The sequence below is a fragment of the Lissotriton helveticus genome, chromosome 3_1 (genome assembly GCF_964261635.1).
Source record: "Lissotriton helveticus chromosome 3_1, aLisHel1.1, whole genome shotgun sequence".
Lineage (NCBI taxonomy): Eukaryota > Metazoa > Chordata > Amphibia > Caudata > Salamandridae > Lissotriton > Lissotriton helveticus.
In genome coordinates, this window is record NC_136061.1 from 548377809 (window position 1) to 548396178 (window position 18370).

General features: G+C 49.5%; 1 protein-coding gene across 10 annotated transcripts in view; it reads right to left on the reverse strand.

Moving 5' to 3' along the window:
* Positions 1-18370, reverse strand: part of BOLL (boule RNA binding protein) — a 1385263-nt gene that overhangs the window by 1312985 nt on the left and 53908 nt on the right. The window lies entirely within an intron of this gene.

Sequence of the window (18370 nt, forward strand, 5' to 3'; positions counted from 1 at the left end):
CCTCCCTCTCTTCATCCTGGTACTGCTCCTCTTCTAATAACCTCTGCGCCCCTCTCCTTGAACGCATCTTCAGTTGCGGCGTCAGCAGCGACACATGCGGCGTCAACGGCTCCGGAAGAGGCATCAAAGGTGGAACCATAAGCTTCACGGGATGGAGCCGGAGACTGCCCATATGGCGTCGACAACCTCAGAGCCGGAAAAGACCAGGACGACGTTGCTGGCTTAAAAGGGGCCTGAGGATACTGGTGAGGCACACCCAAATTATATGCCAAAGGACCCATGGGACCCGAAAGTGCTCCAGAGGAGTACGAGACCCTGGTGAAAACACCATACATCGCATTTAAAAGATGCGAGGGATCAGAACCAGGCGTCGGAAACTGAGGGTAAGAAGCCGGTCCCAAATCCGATTGAGGTACCTCTGGAGTCGGAGCCGCTGGAGCCACAGGTGGAACAGCCGGAGCCAAAGGAACCTCATCATCATCAGCCGGATTCGACGGTGTAAATCTCTGCGTCGTTGCCTGCTCTGGAGTCCCTTTATAGGTAGGGGAATGAGCTGGAGTCACCTGAGGAAACACTGACGGTGAAGGAGGAACAAAGTCCTTTTATCGACGTCGAGGAGCAGGAGAATGAGACCTTGACACCACGGACTGCGAAGATCGGCGGCGAGAATCATGTCTCCTCTTCTTCTTGTGCTTCTTCTTAGAGTCGTGCAACGTCAAAGAACTAGATTTTGACCTTTTTCTACTCTTTTTTTTCTTTACTTGCTTTGGCCATGTAAAGTTTGGCTTCTTGCTCCATTAACACCTTTGGATTCATCTTCCTGCACAAAGAGCATTCCTCGACGTCATGGTCTTAAGACAAACACCAAAGGCAATCCTCATGCGGGTCAGTTATTGGCATATGTTTACCGCATTCTCTGCAAGTTTTAAACCCCGACTTTCTTGGAGCAGACATAACAAAGAAAGGTAGCAATACAATCCAAAATACAAAGTATCCAAATGAAGTATGGAGAGTCCCAGTAAAAACCGTTAGCGTTGACAGCGCGGAAAAAAGGGAACGGACATCATCTCGCTGATGTAGTCTTCTTATGGCTCCGGTGACGTCATACCGAGCCGCGTGCAGAGCCATGATGCTATGACGACCTAATCGGCGGGGGGAGCTAGGAAATGCTGGCGCAGGAGATATTCATAAGCTGAGGAATCCACTGGCAGATGTATCCATCAGAAGTAATCATTCAACTCCGCTGTCACCGGAAATTCCTTCAGGTTCAGGCGTGCTATTGTTACATGTGCCGCACTGTCTAGCATCGTCAGAGCCCATTCCCCGTTCAGAAGTTGTGTCCTCAGAATTCTGGGCATATCTGATTTTCAGTCCAGCAACTTTTTTTCTTAAATTGCGGTTTTGGATTTTGCTTATCTTTTTTTATAGAAGTCTTGAGCGCGCGGCTGGTCGCTGGACTGTGTGCGCTCCACTCTATTTTCATACCGTCCTCCTCTTTCTGAGCTTTTCTTCGAGCCCTGAAAGGAACGAGAGGAACGTGTATCAGTTTCCTGATTTTTTTTTGTTAAAGGTTTTTTATTGCAGATCAAATACACAGGATACATATCATTACTGGCTCATGTCAGTACAGATTTTTCCTCTATTCAACTCCGCACCTGATCAATACAAACAGCCATTCAGTCCACATCCCGTAGGCCGGGCGGCATCCTCCGCTTCCTCGGTGCACGTTACAATGTCTTCTACACATGGCCTTAGTATGAGGTAATCTGGTTTCTGCTTTTCAGTCAATACTCCCCGTCCCTCCAGTAGCGTCAGGCAATCGTGCCCCTGATCTTCGATTTGTACCCCTGAACCTACACTACCTCCCCTCCCTCCCCCCTCCCTCAGTGTCCTCGCCTGCGCCTAGCCCTGAGTAGCATGAAGATCTGGTAAAGGGCAGAAGCAGTTTGGTGCGTACTATGTGTGTGTATCTAGTGGGGGGGCCGGCCCCGCGGCACACTCGATCGGGTCTCCATGGTCCTCGGGGTCCTCCCCCCTCTCCTCCTCCACTGCTCTATCTCGTAATGACTGCACTAGCATCTCCCATGCCACTGCCGCCTCCTGGGCACGTTCGTCTGAACCGCGGCGGGCCAGCTGGTACCTAAGCGTGCTTTTGGCCGCCGCCCACTTTAGGAATTCGTTCAACCATCTCCGGTGCGTCGGCCCTGTTCTCGATTTCCACCCCTTGGTCAGCTCCCTTTTCACTAAGATTAGGCCCATGTCGATGAATTTACTTGATATTTTATTTTTGGGTGTGTGTGGGAACCAATGTAATATGCTGGTCGCACTGTCGAATTGCAGATCCCTGTCTGTCACCTCATTCAGTGTGGCGCTAATGTCCATCCAGTAGTCCTGCAGATGGGGGCAGTCGCGTAGCATATGCACTAAGTCCGCTCCAATCGCATTGCATCTGGGACACGCCGCTTCTACTGCTCAAAAGTACTGCGCAATTTTACTAGGGGTGAGGTAGGCCCTATGAAGAATATAAAAATGTATTAACTGGAAGCGCGCGTTTCTGGTGGTCTTTCTCGGCCTTCGCACTAGCTGGGACCAAGTAGTGTCCGGAATTTCCCTTTGTAGGTCTGCCTCCCATTTGGCATTCAGCGCCGCCAGCGGCTGCAAGGACTCGCCCATCATTCTCGAGTAGAGGCATGTCACCACCTTGAAGGTGCCCGCCGCCATCATTGTGTATTGGCAAGCCGACGCCGTCGGCGGTTCGGCCAAACCCTCCCCCCAGTGTGCCTGGATAGCCCCCACCACAGCCGCGTGTAGTAGGTAGTCCCCCCTCGGGAGATCGTGGCGCTCCTGTAGTGTCTGGTATGGGGCTAGCACGCCATCGTCATATAAGTCCCCAACCACCTGCAACCCCGCCTCTTCCCATAGCTGGAGCCTCGACCAGTCTCCCCCGTGTGGGAGTGCCGTCAGCATGCCCAGTGGAATTTCGGGCGCATACGGGGGATGAATTCCCGCTCGTTTCTGCGAGCAGTTCCAACATAATCGAAATGTCCGTTCTTCCTGGGAGAGGTCACAGAGCGTCAGCTTCTGCCTCAGGGCAATATAAGCCAACACATGGCGGGGGGTGCCGTCGCCCCTCTCCGGGTCCGGCCCGCGGTAGGCACGCGCAACTTCTTGCGTGAATGTCTGCAGCTGGGCGGCCAGGTAGTAGAGTTCGAAGTCCGGGACCGCTAGGCCTCCTTCGTCCTTGGGGCGGGTCAGTGTCGCTAAGGCGATCCTGCGCCTGCCCTTGCCGATTTTAACTGTTGAAAAACCACTCCAGGCACCCACACGGGGAGAGTTCTGAAGTAATACAGTAAGCGTGGCAAGGCAATCATTTTTAAGAGAGATACTCGTCCAGCTACTGACAAAGGTAGGGTGGCCCAAAAGGACATGCTGTTCCGTAGAGCACGGATACAGCGGCTCACATTGCCGTCCAGCATGTTCGTTGGGTCGTGGTATATGTGCACTCCCAGGTAGGGCAGGCAGTCAGGCTCCCATCGAAGCAATGGGCAGGTCGGGGTTGGTCCTTAACCTTCCGTAGGGGGAAGAGACAGGTTTTAGCCCAGTTCACTTTCAGGCCTGACAAGGTGCCAAAGCGCGCCAGTAGTCTCTCTGCCCCCTCTACAGCACCATCGGCATCCTCCAAATAAAGGAGAATGTCATCTGCATACAATGAGATAAAGTGTCGCATTCCTCTGAACTCCAGCCCTCCGTAATAGTCACCCCGCCTGGCCAACGCTGCGAGAGGCTCCACCGCTAGTGCAAATAGCAGGGGAGAAAGTGCGCACCCCTGTCTAGTGCCACGTAGCACCTCGAACTGGTGGGATATCAGGGCACCAACCCGTACTCGCGCCCTAGCCGCCGCATATAGCACCTTTGTCCAAGTGATGTATCCCTCCCCCAGGCCGAACCTCTGCATCACTCTATACAGATACTCCCATTCTAGGCTGTCAAAGGCTTTCTCAATGTCCACGGCCAATACGAGGAGAGCCTCTGCACTAGGGGGGGGTCGTCCATCAGTCGGAGCAGTCTCCGTATGTTGTGTGTTGTGTTACGGGTGGGTATAAAGGCAGACTGGTCTTTATGGATTAGGTCTTGCATGTGGGTCAACAATCTGGAGGCCAGCACAGTACTCAGGATCTTATAGTCTGTCGTTAACATTGACAATGGCCTGTAGGAGGCGGGGTCCGTACTCTCCCTCCGTGGCTTCAGCAGAGGAATCATTATGGCCTCACGCATCGATTGGGGGAGTCGGCCTTTATCTTTGGCCTCATTATAAATCATTTGGAGTTTAGGGGCCAATCGGTCTAGGTATCGACCGTAAAATTCCACAGGCAATCCGTCTATGCCCGGGGTTTTGTTACGTGCCATCCGCTTTACTGCACTTTTTATTTCGGACAGTTCTATTGGGCCCCCTAGGGCATCAGCCTGGTCCTGTTCAAGTTGCGGTAGCTGCAGCTCATTCAGGAAAGCGTCTATCGCCTCACCCTGGTCCCCAAGTGCACTCTTGTATAGGCCTTCGTAATACTCCCGGAAGCCCTCTACTATCTCAGACGGTGTGGCACCGACGCATCCGTCCTTTCCTTTCAGAGCCAGGATTGGTTGACTGCACCTAGTGGGGTTCGCCAGCCAGGCTAGGAGTGTGCCAGTTTTGTCACCCTCCGCATGTGATCTAGTCAAATATACTTTATAATCAAAGCTGCGAAGGCGCTCTACCTCTACCGCCACTGCCTCCATCGCGTCGCTAACCGTCTTCTGGAGCTCAGGGTGTCCTGAACGCTTGCGCTCAGCCTCCCTCAGAGCCCGCTCAGCCTTCTCCAGGTCGTCCAGCAAGGTCCTACGCACCCCCGCATACTTTCCTATGCATTGCCCTCTCACTACAGTCTTGAAGGCGTCCCATTCCACTGCCCTGGCGGAAGCGGAACCCTCGTTTTCTATGAAGTATTGGGAAATCCTCTCCTCCAGGTCAGCTCGGAATGGCGGGTCGTCTAACGTGTCCGGCCGCAGCCGCCACGTCGGGACTCGCGGTATCTCGGACATCCAGTCCAGAGTCAGGAGTAGAGGGTTATAGTCGGACAGGGTCCGCGTTAGGTATTCAGTTCTGGTCACTGCAGGGAGCACCGAGTGGGAGCACAGAAAGGTATCGATGCGGACATGAAGGTCATATGGGCTTGAGTAAAATGAATAATCTCGCTCTGCTGGGTGTTGCGTGCGCCAAGCGTCCGCGAGTCCTCACTGTCCCTGCCAGTCCGATCTGGATCTCGCTAGTCTATGTACTGGGGATGTAAGCAGTGGTGGATGTGACCTATCTAAGGTTGTGTCCGCTACGGAATTAAAGTCCCCTCCCATCAGAACAGGACCCGTGAGATAACTGGCCATGTCTCCTGATAGTTTTGTAAGGTAGTTAGCCTGATCAACGTTGGGTGCATAGACACTACTGAGCACTATGTGTCGGCCTCGAAGCGTACCCTCGATCACCACAAACCTCCCTTCAGGGTCAATTATATGTCTGGTCACTTGAAAAGGAGTGCCCGCTCGGATCCATATTAACACCCCCCCTAGCAAAGGCAGAGTACGTGGTATTAAACAATTGCCCTCGCCACCTACGCTGCAGCGCGAATCCTTCTTTCTTTGTCAGATGGGTTTCCTGCAGAAAGGCTATGTGTACTCCCCTCCGAACCAGATAGGCGTGGATCTTGTGCCTCCTTGCCATAGTGTGCAGCCCCCTCACATTCCAAGACACACATTTCAGCGATCCCACGTTAGCCATTGTCCCACAGCATTTGGTGCAAATCAAGCACATTTCGCCCTTTGGCAGCAGGCGCGACACTGTCCCCATCCCCCCCATGAACAATCCCTACCCTTCACCCCAACTTCGTGCCTTGAGTCTCCCCAACTACTCCAGGCTCACCCCCCCCAGAACAGGATCTAACCCTGAAAGAGCAGCCCCCATCCAAACTGTGGTTGAGCAAACGTGCTCACAAGTACCTCTATTCCGCAGTCTGCACTACGGAGGCCGTAGGGGCCCTAAGGAGCGTGAACTAGCCTCAAGCACTGCGATTTCAGGTCCCATTCCCCCCGCCCCGCAATACGCAGTAAAACTCACGGTGAACCAGTCTTACAAGCCCCTGTTTAGGTGTCCAAGGTGGTAGCTCCTGCGACTTCCATTCCAGCAGGAGCGCCAACGCTGTTTTTCAGCCCTCAATTATGTTCTCCGACGTTTGTGGTGTGATCGTCGGGCCCCTCATGTCGCCAAACTACGATTGTTCAGTCTCTGAGCCCGTTCCCTGTTCCTCTGAGCCCGAGACTCTCCCCGACTGGGCGAGCGCCGACCCCGATACGTCCATTACTGCCTGCAACGCCGCCTTTCTCTCGTCCTCCGTCTGTGATTCCGTGGGTCTTCTGGGCCTCCGGCTGCTTCCGCGGTGTCTCCGCGTCCTCTCCGCGCGTTGCTTTTGCCTTTCCTCCTCCGCTCTGAACCGGGCTCCGTCTGTGCCCCCTTTGTAGGTGTCCCACCAAGTCCATGCCTCCGCCGCTGTCGGGAAAAATAACGATCTCTCGTCCACCACCACTCGAAACCTGGCTGGAAAGAGAAGCGAATATTGTATGCCTTCAGTTCGCAGTTCTTTCTTGATGGAGAGGAAAGAGGCCCTTAGCTTTTGAGTCTCGAAGGTATAGTCCGGGAATAGCGTGACTCGGCTATTGTCCACTTGGAAGGGGCCTGCTTCCCGGGCCCTCTGATGTAGTAAGTCCCTGTCTTTATAATGTAGCAACTTGATGACCACTGAACGAGGCGGTAGGCCTGGTTTCGGGGGCCTGGCCGGAACTCGGTGCGCCCTCTCCAGCGTGTAAAAGGGCGAAAGGCCCTCCGGGGCGACAGTTGTCCGCAGCCAATCAGTGAGGTACCCACCATGTCCGAGCCCTCCTTTTTCTCCGGAAGGCCCACAAGACGTACATTATTTCTCCGGCTGCGGTTTTTGGCATCTTCCGCCCGCCTCTCCAGGGTCTGTATGCGTTCCAGAGCTTCTGTGAGTCGACCTTCCGCAGTTTTGTGTGCCGGCACTATGTCCTTCAGTGTATCCTCCACCGACTTGACCCTATCCGCAAGCTTTCCGTGGTCTGCTCGGAGGAGCCCCAGCCCCGTCGATACCTGCGCAATGTCTTGGTGCAGTGCGTCTTTCGTGGCCGCAATGGCCTCCAGGATACGGTCCTGCATCTGTTGTAGTTCAGTGGAGGTTGGCGGGATATCTTCGGACGTTTCAGGTGGTGGGTGTCCATCTCCCTTCACTCCCCTTGTCTTCCCCATTGTGTGGTGGGATGGCGGGATGCGCCAGATCGTTAACGGAGGCCACTGGTGCGGAGGCTGCCCGCAACCCTGGTGATCAGGAGGGCGAGGGCCAGGTAGGTCAGCTTGGGTCTTGCAGCTCCCTCCCGTGTCTGCTCTCCCGGAGGGCGGTCAAGTCGGCGTGCTGCTGACCTCCAGCGCAGAATCCTCGCGTCGGGGCGGGCGATCACCGCTTACTCGCACCAGACCTGGCTCAGCCCTTCCACCGGTGTAGGCTAGGCAGACATCCAGGGTTCCGGTTCTGCGACTGGGTGATGCGGGCGAAAACGCGCCCGGTGTGTCGCAAGGCCCCCGTCCCCTGGGGCCCTCCACCTCGGCAAGCGCTCCGGGGCCGGTAAGGAGACAGGCAGCGTCCACACCGGCGGGGGGCCCACTTGGCAGCCACAGTCCACAGAGTGTAATCAGTGGGGATGCCCAGGCGAGCGCCAAGCCTGTCCCAAGGTGCTACCCCACTGCAGTCCCCTCAGGGGAGGGTGGTTCGCCGCCACCAATCCGGCGGCAGAGAGGATGATGGGGGCGACGGGCGGGATCCAATGCAGAGTCCCAGATCGGGACCCGGGCCTCGAAGTCGGTCCCGCAATCCCGGCAGGGGATGTCGTCGGGGCTGCGCAGAGTTCTGGCGGCCGGAAGGGCCTGCGCCCGCTGTAGGCCACAAGTCGAGGGGCCGGGTAGATGGGCGCCCCGGCGGAGAAACCCCCGGGTGGGCCAGGGCTTCCCCGGAAGATGGGTCGCTGCGCAGTTCAGTAGGCCTCGTAGGGGGTAGGCAGGCCCGGCGGGCCCTTTAGCACTCCAGGCCTCGGCCCGCGCAAGTCCTCTCCCGCGGGTGGCAAAGTAAGATGGCCGCCTCCTCCAAGGTCTCCGTTCTCAGCGGGGTCAGTTCCGGGGGGCTCCGGGGTCGTCCCGCACCTCAAACTCCGCCGCCGGAGGCTTGGCACCGCCTCCCCAGTCCGGCCGGACAGCAAGGAAGGCCTCAGGAAGCCGGGGGGACGATTTGGTGTCTCCCAGGCAGGGAGGAGCCTCACCGGGAGCCTCGCCGGGAGCACCAGAAGGCAGAGCGCGATCCCCGTGTCACCGGCAGGAGGAGTCGGGGCTCTCAGTAGCTGGTCCCGCTCTCTCTAGGACTTCCGGGCGTCAGGCAGTTCGCCGCAGTCGGGTGTCAGGGCCAGAGGCGCAGCCTTCAGCTCCTCGCTGGGTGTGCGGGCGCCGCCATCTTTCGCTCTGGGCACTCGCTACCTCCTCTCCGAACGAGCGTCCCGCGGTGCGTCCGCCGACGCGCTGAGCAGTCCGGAGCCGGCGCTATTGTGTTATCCGGGATCCCCCGGAGTTTCGCGGGGATCCCGGGTCAGGTACAGGATGTTTTTCAGGATTACTGGGTGAGGGGTCGGGAGCCTCGTTAGGCTGCGGCCATCTTCTCCGGCTGCTAGCCAAGCCCCTTCCCGTATCAGTTTCCTGATACCTGTCAGGTTTCCTAATATTATCCCTATTCCTAAGGTTGTACCTCTTTTCAGAGGGCTCCTTTGGAGACCTACCTTCGGACTGCGATCTCTTGTCTTTAGAGTTTTCTTTTTTATTATCCCACTTCTTTTTAGAAGAAGTAGGTATCTGCTTAGCATTGTCCTTTTCGGGAATGCCCTATAGTTGAGGTTTTAAAGCTCTTCCCCCCAAACTATCCCTGCCTAATTCTGCATATGCAGTTTCAATTATTTTGGTTAGTTCATTCGCCTGTTCTAGTGGGGAGAATTCCCTTAGGCGTTTGCAGATTGACACTGACGCTGCTTCCCCTTTAATATTAGCTAGTATTATGGCTGAAACCTGGTTGTAGTAATTCAATATCTTCATCCCTAAGTTTAGAGCAGGCTCTGCTCCATACTCATTTTGTATTTGTCTTAATACATCTGGCATCACTGCTAATGAAGGAATACCATGAGTTCTGGTATATATGGCAGCAAAGACTGTACCCAAGAGGTGCAATTCTCTTAACTGTGGTGTAATCCCCATGGGCAAGCAGATTGTTAACATTCTGTGTTTTTCAAATGTTGTTGTATTTGGGAATACTGCTTCTAACTGGGTTCTTTTCTGAGCACCCCAGAAAGGGATTTGTTCACGTTTAGTGGGCAATTTGCCCATTACCACGTGTAATGTTTGTGGAGTAATTTTAGTACCTGCGCTCTGTGTAGGAGCTGCAGCCGTTGTTATTACTGTTGGTAGGAACGCGAGTGTCCTTAAAACGAAGTGTGTCATGGTTCTGTAGAGTTTCATCAACTCTTTGTGTTGAACAAGCAGTTCATCACCTGGCATTGTGTCAATGTCTGGATGTGGTGCATAGGTCGCTAATATCGGCCATGTCGCTCCAGGTCTTCCTAAAGGACCAAGCCTTGCTATTGTTCTTGTATGGGCGCCATTAAACCAGACAATATGTTCCTGGTAAGTAAATGTAAATGTAAATGTAAATGTACATGTATTTATATAGCGCAAATCACCGACCCGGTATCTAAGCGCTTGCTTAGGGAACCTGTCCTGGTATTCCCCGGCAGGGTATCCACAAGGTGAAAGCCAGGCATCCCGCCGCGAGGGGCCGTAGTGGAGATTAAGCAAGCTATTGCCCAGAGTCGCAGAGTGTGACCCCGTGAGTTGAGTAGGCACCGGAGCGAGAATTGTCGAGTCCGTGGAATTTTTTGAGCCCGAGACCCGCCGAGGCGGGGAATCGAACCCTGGTCCACGGCCGATCTCAGCTTCCGGGTCTGCCGCCTCTAACCACTGAGCCACGCTTCTCCAGATTCCAGAAGTAAGCGGCATCTCAATCTCCTCAAACAGATTGTAGACCCCTGGAACTTCTTCATGTTTATAATAATGAAACGTTTTTGTTTTGCCATTTGCTGCTAGGAATGTAATCCATGAGTAGAATACCTGTTGTGAAATCTTCGTGTGCCTCTATCACAAATATTACTACACCTCCTCTGGGTGCTTACCCATGTTTGAGTAGTCTAACTGTCATAGTATGTCCTACATTGGGTGCAATCTGTATTGCATCGGTATGTTACTCACCCTCTGAGTGATTAAGTAACTGGTCTAATGGGCTTAAATCTCCGTTCTCGATAGACATCGTGTTTAAGACACGGAATAACTGTCCAAGCAAATTTAGAAAAGGTTTTATGCACAATTTTAGGAAAATTGTCCTTCAAGCTTGATTAACCAGCAGCCAATAAATAGGATATTTCACCTACTCAACTGTGGCAGAGTTTTTTCCTACCCACTCCAGACGTCTCTGGGTTTTGTAAGTAGGGTCTCTTAGAATAAGCACCACTGAGCTACTCAGAATCAACTGTTAAACAAGTACCAAACCAAACGGTTGGGTGCCATTAGACCCCGTTAGGCGCCATGTAGTGTAGTTCCTATAGTACACTTCATGCAGGACCTGCGCTGTTTACGGATAACATATACTGTGGGTCTGGTGGTAGACTGACTCTGTACACCTCCACCGAATATGTTAGCCTATGTTTTGCATTAGCTAGCTCGCAGTGCCACTAGAATCTACTATTATCAGAGAGATTTGTTTTTGGCAACCTTAGAACACAACAAACCCTGATTCATCCGACTCGTGGAAACAATATTCTACTTTTCACCCAGTCACTCGTGCTTGCTTGTTTTGCTATCAGAGAGATACACAGAAGAAATAGTTAAGCGTGTTTACAATAAGAATTTATTGTACCACTGTTCTTATCATGTAAAACAATTGTGCTACTACAACTGTGACACAGTAGCAGAGATATAGAATCAGCAGTACAGTGAATAAAAGGAATAGTATTGTTCTACCATTTTGCAATAGTCATGAAGACATACATGAATATAAAATCCATGTATGAAATAAAGTGCGCACTCCTAAGATGCTTGTCTAGGTGTACCTAAATGTACCTAGCATGTGAGTAGGTGTGAAAAGAGCCTAAGCCTAAGAGTCTAAGTGCCAGGAATCTAAGAGCCAAGAATCCCACAATGATTTAGTCGAACCCCATTAACTGAACAATGAGAGTGTGGGACTTCGTCCTGGACTTGAGTTTGACACCCCGCAAGGGATAGTCAGACCACTGTCAGCTGGAGCGATTGCATGTCGGAGCCACAGCGTCTCTGGTCAGTGTGTCAGCCTTGAAGTCTTGGTTACCTCCTGACTACTGATAGCAAGAGGTGCTGTATTCATACAGTCTATGTGCGTGTGTTACCCATTGTTCAGTATGAGGATGATGTTGGGGATTAAACCTTGTGTGTGTCGATGGGAGAGGTGAAGTATACCTCCTGGAGAGTTCATAAGTGCTAAGAATGACGTCTTAGCCATATCGATTGGGAAAACCCCATCCTCTGTATGTAACTAGGTGAAAGGTTTAGTCCATGATGGGCTGCAGTCCTTAAAAGGCATTATGTCCCTATAAGGTATTCTGTCCTTGTTTGGTGTTATGTCCGTATAAGGCTTGTTCATATGAAATTACGGAGAGATGATGGAGGGAAAGTGTACGATGTTCCCTGGACCTATATAAGGGTACCAATATGAAATATAACATATGGGGATATGCTACTAGTTCCAGAGGCCGAAATCTGCTCATATTTAGATGATATTGCATTAGGGTGGCTCTCAGATGGCCATAGAGAATATCTAACGCAGCCCTTTGACGTAGAGGCAGCTATAATGTCCCTCCCCACGTGTAAATCAGCTGGGCTTGATGGGCTCCCAAGTGAGTTTCATAAGGCAGACAGAGGAGCTAGAACCTAGACTGACATATATGTGGAGTCGTATGAAAAAGGAATATTACCTCCAACATTAAAAAAGGCCTTCATTGTCACACTGCTCAAACCCCAGAAAGAAGTGAATAAATGCCAGTCTTACAGACCGTTATCCCTGATTAAAATAGATTTAAAAAAAATAGCAAAAATAATTGCAAATAGGCTGCAACCGCTAGTGCCCAAACTAATTCTCCCGGACCAGTCAGGGTTTGTGGCCAAGCGATCTACGGTGCATAACTTGCGAACTATCTTTATTGAGCTTCATTACCTGGAGCCAGATTTTCAGGCTGTGGCAGTACTGCTGGATGCAGCTAAGGCCTTTGACTCCTTGCAATGGGGATATATGTTTACTGTGCTGCAAAGAATGGGGATGCCACCTTTCATTCTTAAATGGATTAAAATATTGTATACTGAGCCAGTGAGAGAGAGAGAGAAAAACTCTGTTTATTTAGACCTTAGTCTTTAAAACCAATTGAGTAAAATTCAGGGTATTGTACATAGTTAATTATTAGTAAAACAATATACAGCTTTTGTTAAAATCTTTAAAAAGATATAAAAATTTACAAAACATTCTACTTAAAAGCTAAATCGTCTTAGACATTTAAAATCAAGGCAATTCGTTATCTTCAGCAGTGCACCACTATAGTATGGAGATTAAAAAGATATTAATGCCCATAGGACTTGTCCCATCTGAGTTACTCTTCTTCTTTTATTGTACGCAGGGTAACTGGGGTTTCTCACAGCACATCTTTGGGTTTTCCTCTGACCATTAGATTTATTTCTTTCAGGTAGTATCCCAAAGCTATAGCTATTTCTAAATATTCCATTCTTAGCATTAAATCGATTGCTTGGGCTCTCACTCTTGTGTCATATTTTATGAATATAGGTCGTAGGATCCGTTTTCTCACTTCAGCACACATGAGACAATCAAGAAGAATGTGCATGATCTCACATTTAGTCCCCATACCGCATTTGCATAAACCATCTGGGTACATCATTTCTGCCGTGACTTTCTCCTCCACTCGCCAGCGGTTGATGCCAATTCTCATTTTTGACTCGTGTGCGAGTCAACGGATGGATATCGGATACCTTTCCAATTAAGAGAGGCACAATACAGGGATGCCCCCTGTCCCCAATGCTATTCTATCTTGCGCTGGAGCCCGTAGCTTGTAAACTCTGCCAAAAGAACGCAAATGCCGCTCTGCAATTCAGACAGAGGACACTAGTGGTCTAACTATATGCGGATGATATGATGGTAAATGTGCGAGAGCCCACTACATATCTCCCGGATCTGTTTAGAGATTATGTTGTATTTGAGAGATACTCCTGCCTGGGGATTAACTGGGCAAAATGTACTGTCTTCCAGCTGACTGATGGGACACGAGAGGTGGTGATGGATTTTCCAATGTCATTGTCTACTGACAGAGAGCCGGAACTGATACTTTCCATGCACTATGGAAGGGCTATCACACAAATCACTGAGCAAACTGCTAGATGGATGACTGCCCCTTTCACTAGCAGACAGATTGCGGTGGTGAAAATGACAATATTGCCCAAACTCCTTTATTTATTTGTAAATATCCCTATGAGGCTTAACATGGCGCTATTCAATACCCTCTAGAATGCTATATGGTCTCTGGTTTGAGCTGGTAAGCGGCCAAGATGTAGCTGGGGCACACTAACGCAACCATTTGACCGAGGAGGTTTTGAAGCGCCTGATCTGAGGGCACCGCAGGTCGCGCTGGGGGCGGGGGGAGGAAAGTAGAGGTCTGATTACAAGGGTATATAATGCTTCCTTGAAAGAGAACAAACTGCTTAAACCTCCTTCGCTCCAAAAATGGAATGATGTGCTTGAGACCCAAATGTCATTAGAACAGTTTGTTGTGATTTGACGGGTAGAATAACGGCAAATTGCAATCTCCGCATTATTCATTTCAATTACTTGCACCAACTGTATTATACGCCAAGTCAATTGCAGAAATTTGGATTAAGGGAAAGTGCGAGGTGTGTAAGATGTGGGCATGATGATGCGGACTTTCTGCATTTGGCATGGGGATATGCTAAAATATAAGCGTTCTGGAGGCGAGTTGCATAAGCACTCACAGAGGTTGTTCTTGACACAGCTACTTGTACTCCTGAATTATGTTTGCTGGGCATGGCGAAGAAGCTCAAGACAAGTAATAGACGAATTGTCGCAATCTCAACCCTGTTCCCCAAACATGCGGTTGCACAATGCTGGGGAGCGAGAGCCAGACGAAATATTCAGAAATGGGTCAGTGATTTAGTGTATTGTAAAGATTAGATGGGGGTTTATTCAGAGGAAGTGCCTGAGGCCTCTCGGCCTAAAGACTTCTGTGTGCCACTCTCCATGTATCTGCTTGGGATCCCGGATCTTCATTAAACGCAACAAATAACTGTTTGCGGCAGAAAGACTGACTGTTTGCAGATAATGCCCAGGACTATTGTCGAAGATGTGTTGTGTAAGATGTAAACATGTCCAACTGATAGTAATTGCTGAATGAGGAAGTTGTAAGGGAGGGAGGGGTGGGTGGGCAAAGTTTGGTTTTTGCCTTGTGAAAAATGCTTGCATACTGTATTGATAGCTGGGACATTTTCCTGGTACTCTGTAACTTGAGAATTGCAAGCTAAAAAATACACAAAAAAAAACAATAAAAAATATTCCCATTCCATTAACAGTCACTTTTTTTTTTAACACTCTTCGGGCATGTTGACGTGGCTTGCCTGGGCTGGGGGAGGGGCGCGAGTTGGCTTGCAGGCACTCACTCGAACGTGGGGGCTTCGGTGTACCTGACTTTCATTTATATTATTTGGTTGCCCAGGCGCATTATGCTTATTTCTGGTATCATCCAGATGCGCAATTGCAATTCCTTAAACCAGCCCACACACAGGCCCATCCTTATCCTCTCTCTTCTATTCTCCTGTGTGGCTTGGCCAGGTCACCGTCCGAGATCCATGCCTTACAGAACAGATGCTGGGCCTGGGGACGCCTTCATAAATACTTGAGGGCTGATCACCTGTATTCTCTGCATTTACCACTCTTGGACAATCCATGGATACCTCCCACCACTGAAACTTTAACGAAACAGGCACTCACTTGCTGTCGGCTACAGACTTTGGGTGACATGTTCAGGGATGGTCAGATGAGCATGATGACAGATTTGATGGAGGATTGTACCACACCTGTACTGGGCCGCTTCTTGGTACACAGAACGCGTATGTTGCTGGCTGCTGCGATCCGCCTTTTGTCCGCAGAACCCTCTGAGTTCCCACCGCTCACTACAATAATCACATCACCTGATAACACACACCTGGTCTCTCGACTGTATCATCTTGCACAAACACTACACCTGGTGTTGGGATGGGGGGGTGAAAGCAGCTTGGGAGAGCGACCTGGTGCATCCTATCACTGATAAAATGTGGACTTTTTGCTGCGAGCAAACTCGCTACATACTGTTAAGAAAATGATCACGCCTTGTGCTTTTAAAGCGTAACTTTATTCTCTGTCAAAACGACACACCGGTGAAAGAGACAGCGCTCCGTTCACCAGCTCACAACACTGACAGCAGCAACTGTCACCAATAACTGTCATGCCAACTGTCAGCTGGAATAGGAGAATGCCAGCTGACGTCACGCATGCAAATGCAAAGGGGTCGTGCGGCAGGTACGGGGGCAAGCAGGGGACAAGTGCAAGGGAAAGATAACCAACATAACACATCTCCTTACGGAGGGAAGAAAAAGGGGAAGTGGAAAACACGTAACTATTAGTCACAAACGAAATCCTTGTACTTTATAGGCCTGACCACGAGGCGTCCATGTCTACTCATGCAACTGGATTCCTCCCCGATGTGATCATCTGTATTTAGTCCAACATCAGACCTCTTGTTGTCCTCTGTTCCAGTACCACTGGCAGTGTGTTGCTGTCCACATGGTCCATTTCTTCTGTCGTAGCCTCCTCTAAGTCCTGTCTTTCCTCTAACGTGGACAAATGAATTTCACAGGAGGAACCGGCAGTGTCCTCTGATCCGCTGTTTTCGTACTCTCCAATGGACTCAATATGCATCTTGTTTTCATCTAAATCAACTTCTGGGTGTGGACGTTGTAAGTGTGTGTGGGTCCCCTCACCCTCATTCTCTGACTCCTCATAATACAACCAGTGAAAGTAATCCTTTTTGTTGTTGTACTCAAGTCTTTCCTGACTCGTACATTCTTCCCCATCCAGATCAGTCTCACCAGCATAATCTTCCTTTGCCTTAGGATTTCATACAGATAGTGCAGACGCATGCCACACTTTCCCATCACTGAGGCGGGCAGAATTGCAAAAGACTTCTTCTACCACCATGGGTTGAGTAAACCTACTTTGCCCCTTTTCGACAAATCCACTCTTTTTCACTCTTACTCTATCTACTTTCTTGATCTTGATTTCTTTGCTTTTATGTTTTGCATCATATTTTTCCTTGTAAGTACTTTGTTTTTGTTTGATGTTTTCCATTGCTGATTCGCTTGACCATTCCGATCTTCTTACAGCTTTTAGCCAACCAATATTGTCCTTTGATAGGGGTTTTCTCGCTCTCATCAACTCAAAAGGGCTGTAGTGTGTACTATCGTTTGGTGCAATCCTGTATGCCCATATCATTTTGTACACTTCTTTTTTCCAACACAGGCCGTTGTTGTTTGTGAGTTGTATGGTGTCTTTGATAACTCTATTGAAGCGCTCTACTGCTCCATTACCTGCTGGATGGTACACTGATGTAGTTTTGTGTTTTATTCCATTCCTTTCTATGTACACTTTAAATTCTCCTGAGGTGAATTGGCTTCCGTTGTCGCTCACAATGCTTTTAGGTATTCCTTATCTTGTGAAAACTTTATCTAAGAATATGACAATGTCCTGTGTCTCAACTTTATTACATAACTTTATTTCCGGCCACTTTGAGAAATGGTCCACCATAACCACAATTTTCACCTGTTCTTCCTTGTACCGGATGGGTCCCATAATGTCAATTCCCACTCTCTCCCAAGGCATTTGTGGACATTTTAAAGGTTGTAGAGGAGGTTTTATTGTGACCTGAGATTTGTCGCAATTTTCGCATTTTGTACAATGTCTCACAGCTCTTTCCACCTCTAGATCACATCCAGGCCACCAGTACCAGCTTTTCATCCTTTGTTTAGTTTTGTTAATTCCAAGGTGTTCCTCGTGGCATAGGTCTAGTACTTTTTTCTTAGCGATGTTGGTGGTATAACTTGTGTTAAGATAAGTTCTCCTTCTTTTGACAATTCGTTTCTGAGTTCCCAGAAAGAACTAAGCTCTTTCTTCATGTTCTTCTTGCATGGCCACCAATCTATAATGAATTTTCTAACTTCTTGCAATGTTTCATCCTTCCGGTATGCCATGATCCAGTCCTTGTCCTTTATACTTGGGAATTCCTCAATAATGCTTGCTACGCACAATTCTTCTTCTTTATAGTTTTCTTCAGTTTGGTCCTTTAATGGTAGTCTGCTAAGAAAATCTGCTACAACATTCTTCGTTCCTGGTAAGTATTGTACCTCATAGTTATAATCCATTAACCTAATTGATAGACGTGCCAATCTAGGTGATGCGTTGTATAAACCCTTTACGGTGAGTAATTTCGTGAGTGGATTGTGGTCACACCGCAGGGTGACTTTTCTTCCCCAGATATATTGTCCAAAATGTTCCAGCCCCCACACACAGGCTAATGCCTCCCTCTCAATAACGGAGTACCTCTCTTCCGTAGGGGTTAGTGAGCGCGATGCAAAGGTTATAGTTTCCTCTTTACCATCCTTATCAGTCTGTGTGAGTACAGCTCCAATACCTCTTCCACTTGCATCTGTTGTGACTGTGCTATCAAGGTTTGTGTCGAAACCTTGTAGGGGTGGTGCCTCGCATATATCCAGTTTTAGTGTGTTGAAACTTTCCTCACAATCAAATGTCCAATCAAATTTGTTCTTTGATTTTAACAGTTGTCTTATGTTGTAGGTTTTGGTAGAAAAGTTCCTTACAAACTTTGAATAGAACTCTACCAATCCCAAAAAGGCTTTTAGTTACTCTTTATTACTAGGTATTGGTGCTTCTTTAATCGCTTTGAGTAATTCTTCCTTAGGTTTTATTCCCTCCTGAGTAATTTCATTTCCCAGGTATTTTACTTTATTCTCTACAAACTTGCATTTTTTTCATTTCTGCTG